This window comes from Coregonus lavaretus (assembly GCF_964263955.1).
Source record: "Coregonus lavaretus genome assembly, chromosome: 24".
Lineage (NCBI taxonomy): Eukaryota > Metazoa > Chordata > Actinopteri > Salmoniformes > Salmonidae > Coregonus > Coregonus lavaretus.
The window spans coordinates 27,488,504-27,501,570 of NC_140011.1; the positions used below are offsets into that span (position 1 = coordinate 27,488,504).

Sequence of the window (13,067 nt, forward strand, 5' to 3'; positions counted from 1 at the left end):
TTTTGAGGATTTTAGTTGTTGTAGTGGTAGTCTTCAAAGTTTTTCCGCGGGTTGCAAAAAGCTAAATTAGCATGACACGAGCTGAATGTAAAAGGCTTTGAAAATAAAAAGCTTTGGTACGCTCAGTGCTCTGTTGACATTTCACAGAGATATGCTTATTTTTGTGAGAAATCTTCAAAAAAAAAGAACAGCAATTTCGCATTAATATGAAAAGCGTACACTAAAATATGAAAAAATACAGGTCATGTCTCAAAATCAATATCTATCTTACCTCTATATTGTTTAATGTCCTGTGGATTTGAGAAGAAAGATGGCGAGTTCAACGGGAAAGTGAGCCTGTCAGGTAGCCTTCGTTCCTGCACAGCATCCAGCTTAGCTGATGCGATGCTGTGCCATTTTCCTTATTTTTGACTTTTGATTTAGATAAATTTTGGCCATCATACAAGGGTAAAAATGTCAATGACTTTTGAACGGATATTGGTAGAGACATGAGGTTTGGACCATTGGTTTTCTTAGAGGAGTATCTACAACATTAACAAATATTACCCATTGGTCAAAATATGAATTTTGGATTGGACACCCTAGAGATTAGGCTCAACAGATAACAACCCCTTCTGAAGCTCACTGTGTTAGGGACCTGGCTGAAGTGATAACCCTATCCTTTATTATTAGATTCTACTCCTACTTGTTAGCTAGTCTCAGTTTGTTCTGTAAAATCTGCTGTCCCATTTAAGCTACACCATGCACATGGCCAACACCGAACAGAGTGCCCTCTTCCTCCCAGGTAACCAATCAGCCCATAGCCACTCACACAGGGACGTTTAGACTTGGCCTATTGATATCGGGGACGTCCAGGCCAGTGAAGAGGTGGGCTGCCCTGCGGATCAGTCCGTTGTTATGGTGAGAGAGTGTCTGTGTGGCGGTAAAGTTCAATCAAACTCGAATTAGTACATTGTATTTTCTACATTAGCATTTGCCAACCAGTTAATGCTGAGGATGGAGGACCCAAGCCGAATGGCATATCCGTACCTACAGTATCTTTACTTGCAATCATAACAGGAGAAAAGCGCTGCTCTGCATTCTTAACAGCACCATCAACAAGACAGGTCCTACAGGCCCTAGATTTGTCGCACCTGGACTACTGTTCAGTCATGTGGTCAGGTGCCACAAAGAGGGACTTAGGGAAATTGCAATTGGCTTAGAACAGGGCAGCACGGCTGGCCCTTGGATGTACACAGAGAGCTAACATTAATAATGTCAATCTCTCCTGGCTCAAAGTGGAGGAGAGATTGACTTCATCACTACTTGTATTTGTGAGAGGTATTGACATGTTGAATGCACCGAGCTGTCTGTGAACTACTGGCACACAGCTCGGACACCCAGGCATACCCCACAAGACATGCCACCAGAGGTCTCTTCACAGTCCCCAAGTCCAGAACAGACTATGGGAGGCGCACAGTACTACATAGAGCCATGGCTACATGGAACTCTATTCCACATCAAGTAACTCACCTTATGGAACAGCGGGGACCGTGAAGCAACACAAACATAGACATGCATACAAACACACAATAACATACACACTATACACACATGGATTTGTGTTATAGATATGTGGTAGTAGACTAGTGGCCTGAGGGCACACACTTAATGTGTTGTGAAATCTGATGTGAATATATTGTAATGTTTTAAAAATGGTATAACTGCCTTAATTTTGCAAGACCCTAGGAAGAGTAGCTGCTGCCTTGGAAGCAGCTAATGGGAATCCATAATAAATACAAATCAGACCCCATCGCATTACTAAATATTTTGCAGCTCATGTAATGCAATCTATACAATTTATAGATGAGTTAGGTGTCAGAGAATATGCACAGACAGCAAAACAAATGGTATCCTGGTGGATGGTATACAGGTATGTGACCTTGGGTGTGGGCAGTAGTATGCATGGTGACAGAGTTAGCAGACATATGCTATTTTTAGAGGTGTGTTGAAAGTGTTTCCTGTCACTTTTTCCATTGGTTATGGTTATGTGCACAGCCAGATAACCTCACCAACTGATAGCTTATTGATAACTGATACACTTATCCTGAATGAATTTTTTCATTGTGGACAATAAAAAGGGGGAAAAGTTCACTCTTCAACTTAAACACATTTATTCACACTAATTCGCAAATACACAAAAATGTACGTTTTTACAGTGAACGAAGGAAGTTTGTACAATTCCACAGTCCATTTGTTAAGGCAGGGATGGATCGTGTCCATCCTCACATATAATCCAGCATCTCTGTCTGCATCTCATTGTCACTCCCCTCTGAGGGATGAAACTCATCTTCCTCATCCTCCTCTCCACTCTCTGGGGTCTTTCGCCTGGTAACAGAACTCTCAGGCCCAGAAGAGTAAGGAGCTGCAAAAAGCACAGATATACTGTATGATGGACATAGAAAAAACTAAAACATTCATAATGACCCCATAATTGATGTAAATCTTACATCAACAACAAAAGATACACTGTATACTCACATAAACTCACTTATTTAATGGACAAATTGATGCACGTCATTAACATACTATACTGAACAAAAATGTGTTTAAATCCCTGTTAGTGAGCATTTCTCCTTTGCAAAGATAATCCATCCACCTGACAGGTGTGGCATATCAAGAAGCTGATTGAACAGCATGATCATTACACAGGTGCACCTTGTGCTGGGGACAAAAGGCCCCTCCAAAATGTGCCGTTTTGACACACAACACACTGCCAGATGTCTCAAGTTGAGGGAGCGTGCAATTGGTATTCTGACTGCAGGAATGTCCACCAGAGCTGTTGGCAGAAAATGTACTGTTAATTTTTCTACCATAAGTCGCCTCCAATATCGTTTTAGAGAATTTGGCATTACGTCCAACCGGCCTCACAACCACATGTATGGCGTCATGTGGGCGAGCAGCTGGCTGATGTCAACGTTGTGAACAGATTGCCCCATGGTGGCGGTGAAGTTATGGTATGGGCAGGCATAAGCTATGGACAACGAACACAATTGCATTTTAGCGATGGCAATTTGAATGCACAGAGCTGCTATCACCTCATGTTTCAGCATGATAATGCAGGGCCCCATTTTCTGATCCATGCCCCTAATTCTTTTTTAAGGTATCTGTGACCAACAGATGCATATCTGTATTCCCAGTCATGTGAAATCCATATATTACAGCCTAATTAATGTATTTCAATTGACTGATTTCCTTATATGAACTGTAACTCAGTAAACTGTTTGAAGTTGTTGCCTGTTGCGTTGAAATTTTTGTTCAGCATAGATGCACTCCTTATTGTTCCTACACTTTCACACCGGCAGTGGGGAAGTAATCAAAACCTCAGAAAGACGATCTCTTGTCCAGAGCTAGAGGAAAGTATTATCATGGTGACTGGGCCTACAGTGTGATTAATCTTGGACCACACCAGTTCACATCAGGGACAGCGGAAGTAGGGGTGCGGAAGGTGCAGCCGAACCCCCTGGTCAGCGAACCATTGAAGTTCAGATGAGTGAAATGGAAAAGTAACTAAAGTCTGGACACTGACTGTAGGCCTATAACCTCTCACATGTAGCCTAATATAATATTAACTCCTGCAGAATTAAGAATTTCTTGCAGTAAAATCATACACCAAATGTTAATTTTGCCTCAGGAACAGGAGTGTAGAAACATTATTTATTTCTTTCAGCATCTTGAGATAAAGTGAATTTGCGGTTAGGGTCTATGTACAAATGCTAACTTTTTCAGCAATATAAAAGCTGCCAGTATTCCTTCCAACCAACCACATAAAATATGCATCCAAGTAGAACTGTAATATTATCAGAAATAAGTTGGATCGTTTTCCCAGCCTTTTATTTCCTTAAAACAGGTCAAACTGATGACATATAGACATTTTGAACGGAAAATCTTTCCTCTGTTTTAGAGTTATTGCATTTTCTCCCCAATCACTTAACGTCCTCGCTCCATGAGAGAAAAATAAATTAAAGAGAATCCTATCGATTTTACATTATTTGGGTGAGCAAGGCTTTATTTAGACGTCTAGGGCAGGGTTTCTAGGGCGGGGGGGGCTGAGTTTGGGAAACCCTGGTCTAGGGCAACAAGAAATTATAGAAGAGAAGTTGCATCTATTTCAATATAGACAACTTGAGTAACAAAATTGCATATCAAATGTCGGAAATTCTATGCAAAAAATATCTAAATTAGGCATTAAAACTATTTTTCACAGCACCACATCTGAACATTAATAAACAGCAACTTGACATGTGGGAAGGACTGTAGTCATCACTTGTTGTGTACTGTAACAGTTTTATCCCCGACCAGGGGGTTCTCATTCAAGACACACTGAACACCTATTCACCATGAAGTCAAACTCCGTGGTTTGACTCCAGGCCAGGTCGATCATAGGTGAGTGCTGCGCCAGTGTTAGAGAGAGGTCTCACCTGGCCTCTTGGCACGGATAACCTGCTTGATTATGGAGGACATGATATCTCGGAGGTCATCAGAGGTGTGGGACAGACACCAGCCGTCCCTCTCGTCACACTCCTTCTCCTGGCCGTCGTTCCGACTGATCACGTTCCTTATGCTGAGCCAGGAGCAGGGTCATAACATTAGACACAAACAGATAACAACATGCAGAGATCTTTGCACTGCAATTCCAAACGAGATTGGCCCAAAGATACAGTGTCTTCAGAAAGTATTCACACCCCTTAACATTTTCCACATTTTGTTGTGTTACAGCCTGAATTTAAAATGGAATAAATAGAGATTTGTTTTTGTCACTGGCCTAATTCATTAAAAAACGAAAAGCTGAAATGTCTTGAGTCAATAAGTATTCAACCCCTTTGTTATGGCAAGCCTAAAGAAGTTCAAGAGTAAAAATGTGCTTAGCTAGTCACATAATAAGTTGCATGGACTCACTCTCTGTGCAATAATAGTGTTTAACATGATTTTATTTATGACTGCCTCATCTCTGTGACCCACACATACCAGATACAATGCTATTTTACAGTAAACAAATTGACAACAGTCTTTCAGCACGCTTATAGGGAAGGACATTCAACAAGCTCAGCACTTACACAAATGACTGATGATTGGCTGAGAGAAATTGATGATAAAAAGCGATTTTGTTAGACTTCAGTGCGGCTTTTGACATTATCGAGCATAGTCTGTTGCTGGAAAAACGTATGTATTATGGCTTTACACACCCTGCTATATTGTGGATAAAGAGCTACCTGTCTAACAGAACACAGAGGGTGTTATTTAATGGAAGGGTCTCCAACAAAATCCACATAGAATCATTAATTCCCCAGGGCAGCAGTCTAGGCACCTTACTTTTTTTCAATCTTTACTAACGACACGCCACTGGCTTTGAGTAAAGCCAGTGTGTCAATGTTTGCGGATGACTCAATACTATACACGTCAGCTACCACAGCGACTGGAATGACTGCAACACTTAACAAAGAGTTGCAGTTAGTTTCAGAATGGGTGGCAAGGAATAAAGTTAGTCCTAAATATTTCAAAAACTAAAAGCATTGTATTTGGGAGAAATCATTCACTAAACCCTAAACCTCAACTAAAGCTTGAAATGAATAATGTGGAAATTGAGCAAGTTGAGCAAGTTGAGGAGACTAAACTGCTTGGAGTAACCAACTGTCATGGTCCAAACATATTGACACAACAGTAGCTAGGATGGGGAGAAGTCTGTCCATAATAAGGAGATGCTCTGCATTCTTAACAGCACTATCTGTCATGAGCCTCTCACTCCACCGGGTTACCACCTTAATTTTCTTCCACTCTGCTCACCACTCTCTCTACTCAGCCTAACTAGCTCCACCTGTCCCTGCTCTGCTCTGCTCTAATTACTCTGCCAGCTGCGCTGCATTACCCACTACCTCTCCCAGTATTTAAGGCCCTGTCTTTCAGCTCTCCGGTGTCAGATCGTCTGCAAAGCTCACACCCGGAACCTGTTTGCTCGCGCTTCTGGCTCACCCTGGTTTTGTGACCCCGGACCTGCCTGATTTTTGGATACTCTTCTGCCCCAGGAGATCCAGACCTGCTTCTGCCATTACGACTCCTGACTACTCTTCAATCCCGGTAACTCTGACCAGCCTTCTGCCTTGCTACTACGTATTTTGGATTTCCCTTGAACTGTACTGCTGCCGTGTTTCATTCCGCCCTGTTGTGTCTGTGTCTCCCCCCCCCAGGACTTCTGGACCACCCACCACCGGCTTCATAGGACGCATCGCTGCCACTGGGGGGGGCACAGACCCAGCACATTGGACGGGATCCCTGTTACCCCTGGAGCCTTCATTCACTCCCTACTTCCCTTTTCCCTTAAGTTTTAACAAACTTTCTGGTGTGACGCAATTGTGGTCCTCTGGTCGTCTGTCTGAACCGTGACAGTACGATCTGACCATTATGGACTCAGCGCACACTTTCCCCGACATGGAAACCGATGAGCATGAGCAGCAGTTCCAGCAGCAGCAACAACAACTCGCCATGATCATTCAACTCCTCACCAACCTTACCCCAGCCAGTCTGCCCACCAGCCCTGCCCCCGAGTTACCTGCCCCGGTCATTGCAGCCGCTGCTCCGGAACCCAAGATTGGAAACCCCGAGCGGTTCAACGGCGATTCAACCCAGGTCCGGCCATTCCTGACTAGCTGCCGACTTCAGTTCTCCTTGCAGCCAAGGACCTTCGCCACGGAGGGGGCTAAAGTTGGGTATGCCATCACTCACCTGACGGGCCGAGCTCGACTCTGGGGAACAGCAGAGTTCGAACGTCAAACCCCCGCATGTGCAACCTTCGACCTGTTTGCTGAGGAGATGCTGAAGGTGTTTGACCTGGATTCACCAACCGCAGAGGCGTCTCGTGAACTGTTCAGTATTCGACAAGGCAGACGTACAGTCGCAGACCATTCCATCGACTTCCGAACCCTGGCCAGACGAAGTTCTTGGAACACACCATCGTTGGTGGACGCGTTCTTCCATAGTTTGGCTGACTATATCAAGGACGAGTTGGTCTCCCATGAACTGCCTTCCACTCTTGATGAAGCCATCGCACTGACTGTCAGGATCGACAGAAGGATACAGACCCGTCGTCGTGAGAGGGGGCGCCAAGGTCCACCTACTACCGGCATTCGGAGAGATCCGACTGGGCTCCTGTCATCTACTGCCACTCACCCAGGTCAGCTTGATCAGTCTGAGCCTATGGAGATTGGGCGAGCCTCTCTCACTCCTGCAGAGCGCCAGCGCCGCTTCACCTCAAACCTCTGCCTCTATTGTGGAGGTGATGGACATCGTGTGGTAACCTGCCCTTTAAAGGGCCGAAGCTCACCGGGCATAGGGGGAGTCCGGTTGAGTTCAATGACCATCCAGTCCTCCGACCGCAAACCCCTGCTGCAAGTTCACCTCCGCCTCTCTGACTCAACTCACACCCTGGCTGCTCTGGTGGATTCTGGCGCCGAAGCCAACATAATGGACATCAAGCTGGCACGCCAACTGGGACTGGAGAACCTCCGTTTGACACCTCCTATTCCTGCCCGGGCACTGGACGGACACTTACTCGGATCGGTCACTCATGTCACGGCCCCGGTCTCGATGGGTCTCTCCGGAAACCATCAAGAAACTATCCAGTTTCACCTGCTCCCCTCTCCAGGCCAACCCCTCATCCTGGGTTACCCATGGCTCCGCCGGCACAACCCTCAGCTCGACTGGGTGACCGGGGTGATCAGGGAGTGGGGAGAGGACTGCCACCGAACCTGCCTGCTTGCTGCCGCACTACCCCCTCGGCCAGTACCTACTAACTCCGCTCCTGACCTCTCCAATGTCCCAGAATGCTACCATGGTCTCAGAGAGGTGTTTAACAAAGCAAGAGCCACATCTCTGCCCCCTCACCGACCGTACGACTGTGCCATCGACCTCCTCCCTGGAACAGCCCCTCCAAAGGGTCGTCTTTATTCGTTGTCTGCTCCTGAAAGAAAGTCCATGGAGGACTACATCAATGGCTCTCTGTCCGCAGGATTAATCCGTTCATCTTCATCTCCTGCTGGTGCTGGCTTCTTCTTTGTGGGGAAGAAGGACGGATCTCTTCGCCCCTGCATCGACTACAGGGGACTCAACGACATCACAGTGAAGAACCGTTACCCTCTGCCTCTGCTCACCTCTGCTTTTGAGTTGCTCCAGGGAGCCACTGTTTTTACCAAGTTGGATCTCAGAAACGCTTACCACCTAGTGCGGATCCGGGAGGGAGATGAATGGAAAACCGCATTCAATACACCAACAGGCCACTACGAGTATCTGGTTATGCCTTTTGGCCTCACCAATGCTCCTGCTGTGTTCCAGGCTCTAGTGAATGATGTACTGCGGGACATGTTAAACAAGTTTGTCTTCGTTTACCTGGATGACATCTTAATCTACTCCAGAAACCTGTCTGAACACACCCGCCATGTCCAGCAAGTCCTTCATCGTCTTCTGGAGAATTCCCTCTACGCCAAGGCAGAGAAATGTGAGTTTCACGTCAAGACAGTGGTCTTCCTGGGGTACATAGTGGCAGAGGGAAGTATCCAAATGGATCCTGCCAAAGTATCAGCAGTCACTTCATGGCCAGTTCCGGAGAACAGAAAGAAGCTGCAACAGTTTCTGGGGTTTGCTAACTTCTATAGAAAGTTTATCCGGAACTACAGTACCGTTGCGGCCCCTCTCACTGCTCTAACCAGCACCAAGCAACCCTTCACCTGGACCCCAGCAGCCGACAAAGCCTTCAGTACCCTCAAGGTGAGGTTCACCTCCGCTCCCATCCTCCAGATGCCTGATGTGGACCGGCAATTCATTGTGGAGGTGGACGCCTCGGATGTGGGAGTTGGTGCTGTGATTTCTCAGTGGGCTGCGGAGGATAGGAAGCTCCATCCCTGTGCCTTTTTCTCACGTCGGTTGTCCCCCTCTGAGTGCAATTACGACATAGGGAACCGTGAGCTGCTGGCTGTGAAGCTTGCCTTGGAGGAGTGGCGTCACTGGCTGGAGGGGTCCACCATTCCATTTCTCGTTTGGACCGATCATAAGAACTTGGAGTACATCCGCACGGCCAAACGGTTGAACTCCAGGCAGTCCCGCTGGGCCCTGTTCTTCACCAGGTTTAATTTCACTCTGTCATACCGGCCTGGATCACGCAACACCAAGCCAGACGCCCTCTCCCGTCAATTCCAGAAGGATGACACCCCCTCCAAGGACCCTGTGTCGATTCTGCCAAGTCCCTGCATCGTTGCAGCTCTGACCTGGGCTGTTGAGGAACAGGTGCTGGAGGCTCTCCGTAACCAGCCAGGTCCCAGCACTTGCCCAGCTGACCGCCTTTTTGTCCCCGAAGACCTGAGGTCCCAGGTCGTTCAGTGGGGACATGACTCCCGCCTAGCTTGTCACCCTGGCTCCACCCGCACTTACAACCTGCTCGCCCAGAGGTTCTGGTGGCCCTCTCTGAGGAAGGATGTACGGGAATTCGTCCAAGCCTGCCCCATCTGCAACCAACACAAGTCGTCCTGCCAGCCCCCAGCCGGATTGCTGCAGCCCCTGCCTGTGCCCAGACGTCCCTGGTCTCACATCGCCCTTGACTTTGTCACGGGGCTGCCCCCTTCAAGTGGCATGACCGTCATTCTCACCATAGTTGACCGTTTCAGCAAGATGGCACACTTCATTCCCCTCCCCAAGCTCCCAACCGCCAAGGAGACCGCCCAGGTGGTCCTGGAACACGTCTTCCGGATCCACGGACTGCCAAAGGATGTAGTTTCTGACCGTGGTCCACAATTCTCCTCCGCTTTTTGGAAGGAGTTCTGTCACCTGCTGGGAGCCACAGTCAGTCTGACTTCCGGATTCCATCCCCAATCCAATGGGCAGTCAGAGCGGGCTAATCAGGAGCTCGAGAAGGCACTGCGATGCATGACTTCACGCAACCCCCACTCCTGGTCGCAGCAATTGACATGGGTGGAGTACGCACACAATTCTCTGACCTGCTCTGCCATCGGTATGTCCCCTTTCCAATGTGTTTATGGATACCAGCCTCCTCTATTTGCCAGCCAGGAAGAGGAGGTTACTTGCCCATCTGCACTTGCTTTTGCCCGTCGATGTCGCCGCACCTGGTCACAAGCCCGAGCCACACTCCTCAGATCCGTTGCCAGCTACACTACCGGGGCCAACCGTCGGAGAATTCCTGCTCCCACCTACCATGTTGGTCAAAGGGTGTGGTTGTCATCGAAGAACCTGCCACTCAGGGTGGAGTCGCAGAAGCTGGCACCTCGGTTCATTGGCCCATTCCCTATCATAAGAGTGATTAGCCCAACTGCTGTCCGGCTCCAACTGCCTAATTCCCTGAGGGTGCACCCCACTTTCCATGTGTCTAAGATTAAGCCCATCCATGAGAGTCCGCTGGTCCCTGCTGCGCCTTGTCCTCCTCCTCCACGGCTCGTCGATGGTGGTCTGGTTTACACCGTCCGCCGCCTGCTTCGGTCCAGACGGAGGGGTAGGGGTCTCCAGTACCTCATTGACTGGGAGGGCTATGGACCTGAGGAAAGGACCTGGGTGCCAGCTAGTCGGATTGTGGATAGGACTCTCATCACCGCTTTCCACCAACGGCATCCTGATCAACCTGCAATCCGTAGGGGCCGCCCCAGAGGGGTCCCTAACCGTCCTGCCCGCTCGGCTTCCTGTCCTGTGCCTGATCCTGTCTCGGGACCTGTCCCATCTCCCGACCACGGCCCTCCGGCTTCCTCCGAGGATGAGGACGTTCACTCGGACCGTTCGGAGGAGTTCTAGCCCTCCTCCGGCTCCCCTCCTCCCGCCCGGCGTGGTGTTGCTCTTGGGACTTCTGGGGCCGTCCCTTGGGGGGGGGGTTCTGTCATGAGCCTCTCACTCCACCGGGTTACCACCTTAATTTTCTTCCACTCTGCTCACCACTCTCTCTACTCAGCCTAACTAGCTCCACCTGTCCCTGCTCTGCTCTGCTCTAATTACTCTGCCAGCTGCGCTGCATTACCCACTACCTCTCCCAGTATTTAAGGCCCTGTCTTTCAGCTCTCCGGTGTCAGATCGTCTGCAAAGCTCACACCCGGAACCTGTTTGCTCGCGCTTCTGGCTCACCCTGGTTTTGTGACCCCGGACCTGCCTGATTTTTGGATACTCTTCTGCCCCAGGAGATCCAGACCTGCTTCTGCCATTACGACTCCTGACTACTCTTCAATCCCGGTAACTCTGACCAGCCTTCTGCCTTGCTACTACGTATTTTGGATTTCCCTTGAACTGTACTGCTGCCGTGTTTCATTCCGCCCTGTTGTGTCTGTGTCTCCCCCCCCCAGGACTTCTGGACCACCCACCACCGGCTTCATAGGACGCATCGCTGCCACTGGGGGGGGCACAGACCCAGCACATTGGACGGGATCCCTGTTACCCCTGGAGCCTTCATTCACTCCCTACTTCCCTTTTCCCTTAAGTTTTAATAAACTTTCTGGTGTGACGCAATTGTGGTCCTCTGGTCGTCTGTCTGAACCGTGACACTATCAACAAGGCAGGTCCTACAGGCCCTAGTTGTGTCGCACCTGGACTACTGTTCAGTTGTGTGGTCAGGTGCCACAAAAGGGACAATTGGCTCAGAACAGGGCAGCACGGCTGGCCCTTGGACATACACAGAGAGCTAACATTAATCAAATGCATGTCAATCTCTCCTGGATAAAAATGGAGAGATTGACTTCATCACTACTTGTATTTGTGAGAGGTATTGACATGTTGATTGCACCAAGCTGTCTGTTTGAACTACTGGCACACAGCTCGGACACCCATGCATACCCCACAAGACATGCCACCAGAGGTCTCTTCACAGTCCCCAAGTCCGGAACAGACTATGGGAGGCGCACAGAGCCATGACTACATGGAACTCTATTTCACATTTCATTTTAAAAAACAGATAAAAATACACCTTATGGAACAGCAGGGACCGTGAAGAGACACAAACACAGGCACATGCATACACACACATGATAACATACGCATTATACACACACACGTACACATGGATTTTGTGTTCTAGATATGTGGTAGGGACCTGAGGGCACACACTTAATATGTTGTGAAATTTGTTGTGAATGTATTGTAACATTTAAAAAAATGTATAACTGCCTTAATTTTGCTGGACCCCAGGAAGAGTAGCTGCTGCCTTGGCAGCAGCTAATGGGGATCCATAATAAATACAAATACAAATACACACAATTATCTGTAAGGTCCCTCAGTCGAGCAGTGAATTTCAAACACAGAGACCAGGGAGGTTTTCCAATGCCTCGCAAAAGAAGGGCACCTATTGGTAGATGGGTAAAAAAAACAAAAAAACACTGGAGTTGCTTACCAAGAAGAATGTGAATGGTGTGGCCGAGTTACAATTTTGACTTAAATCTACTTCAAAATCTATGACAAGACCTGAAAATTGTTGTCTAGCAATGATCAGCAACCAATTTGACAGAGCTTGAAGAATTTTGAAAATAATAAATGGGCAGATGTTGCACAATCCAGGTGTGGAAAGCACTTAGAGACTTGCCCAGAAAGACACAGCTGTGATCAATGCCAAATATGCTTTACAAAGTATTGACTCAGGGGTGATAATGCTAATGTAAATGAGATATTTCTGCATTTAATTTTCAATAAATTTGCTAAAAATCCTAAAAAACATTTTTAGGACTTTGTCATTATGGAGTATTGTATGTAAATAGTGAGAAATATAATACATGTAATTATTTTTGAATTCAGGCTGTAATAAAACAAAATATGGAATAAGTCAAGGGGTATGAATACTTTCTGACGGCACTCTAGTTATGATGTTTTGAATCTTTCTGAAATGAAATCCATAAAAAGGTCCCTTGGGGAAGGATGTTTGGCATACCTTTGAAGTCTGTATCCAAAATCATTACTGAGAAATAATTGATTAAAGTTAGGCAATGTTTCACATTTTGGCCTTAACACACGCCTTCTTTTAGACACTACAACAATGAGTCTGTAGAAGCTTTATATGCTACAAA

General features: G+C 47.5%; 1 pseudogene across 1 annotated transcript in view; it reads right to left on the reverse strand.

Moving 5' to 3' along the window:
• Positions 1–2,136: 2,136 nt before the first annotated feature.
• LOC311099811 (general transcription factor 3C polypeptide 5-like) overlaps positions 2,137–13,067 on the reverse strand; it is a 30,776-nt pseudogene continuing 19,845 nt past the window's right edge. Inside the window, exons 10-11 of the transcript in view lie at positions 4,461–4,603; positions 2,137–2,404 (exon numbers count right to left, since the gene is read on the reverse strand). The product of the transcript in view is annotated as a general transcription factor 3C polypeptide 5-like (transcript). The remainder of the gene's footprint in view (positions 2,405–4,460; positions 4,604–13,067) is intronic.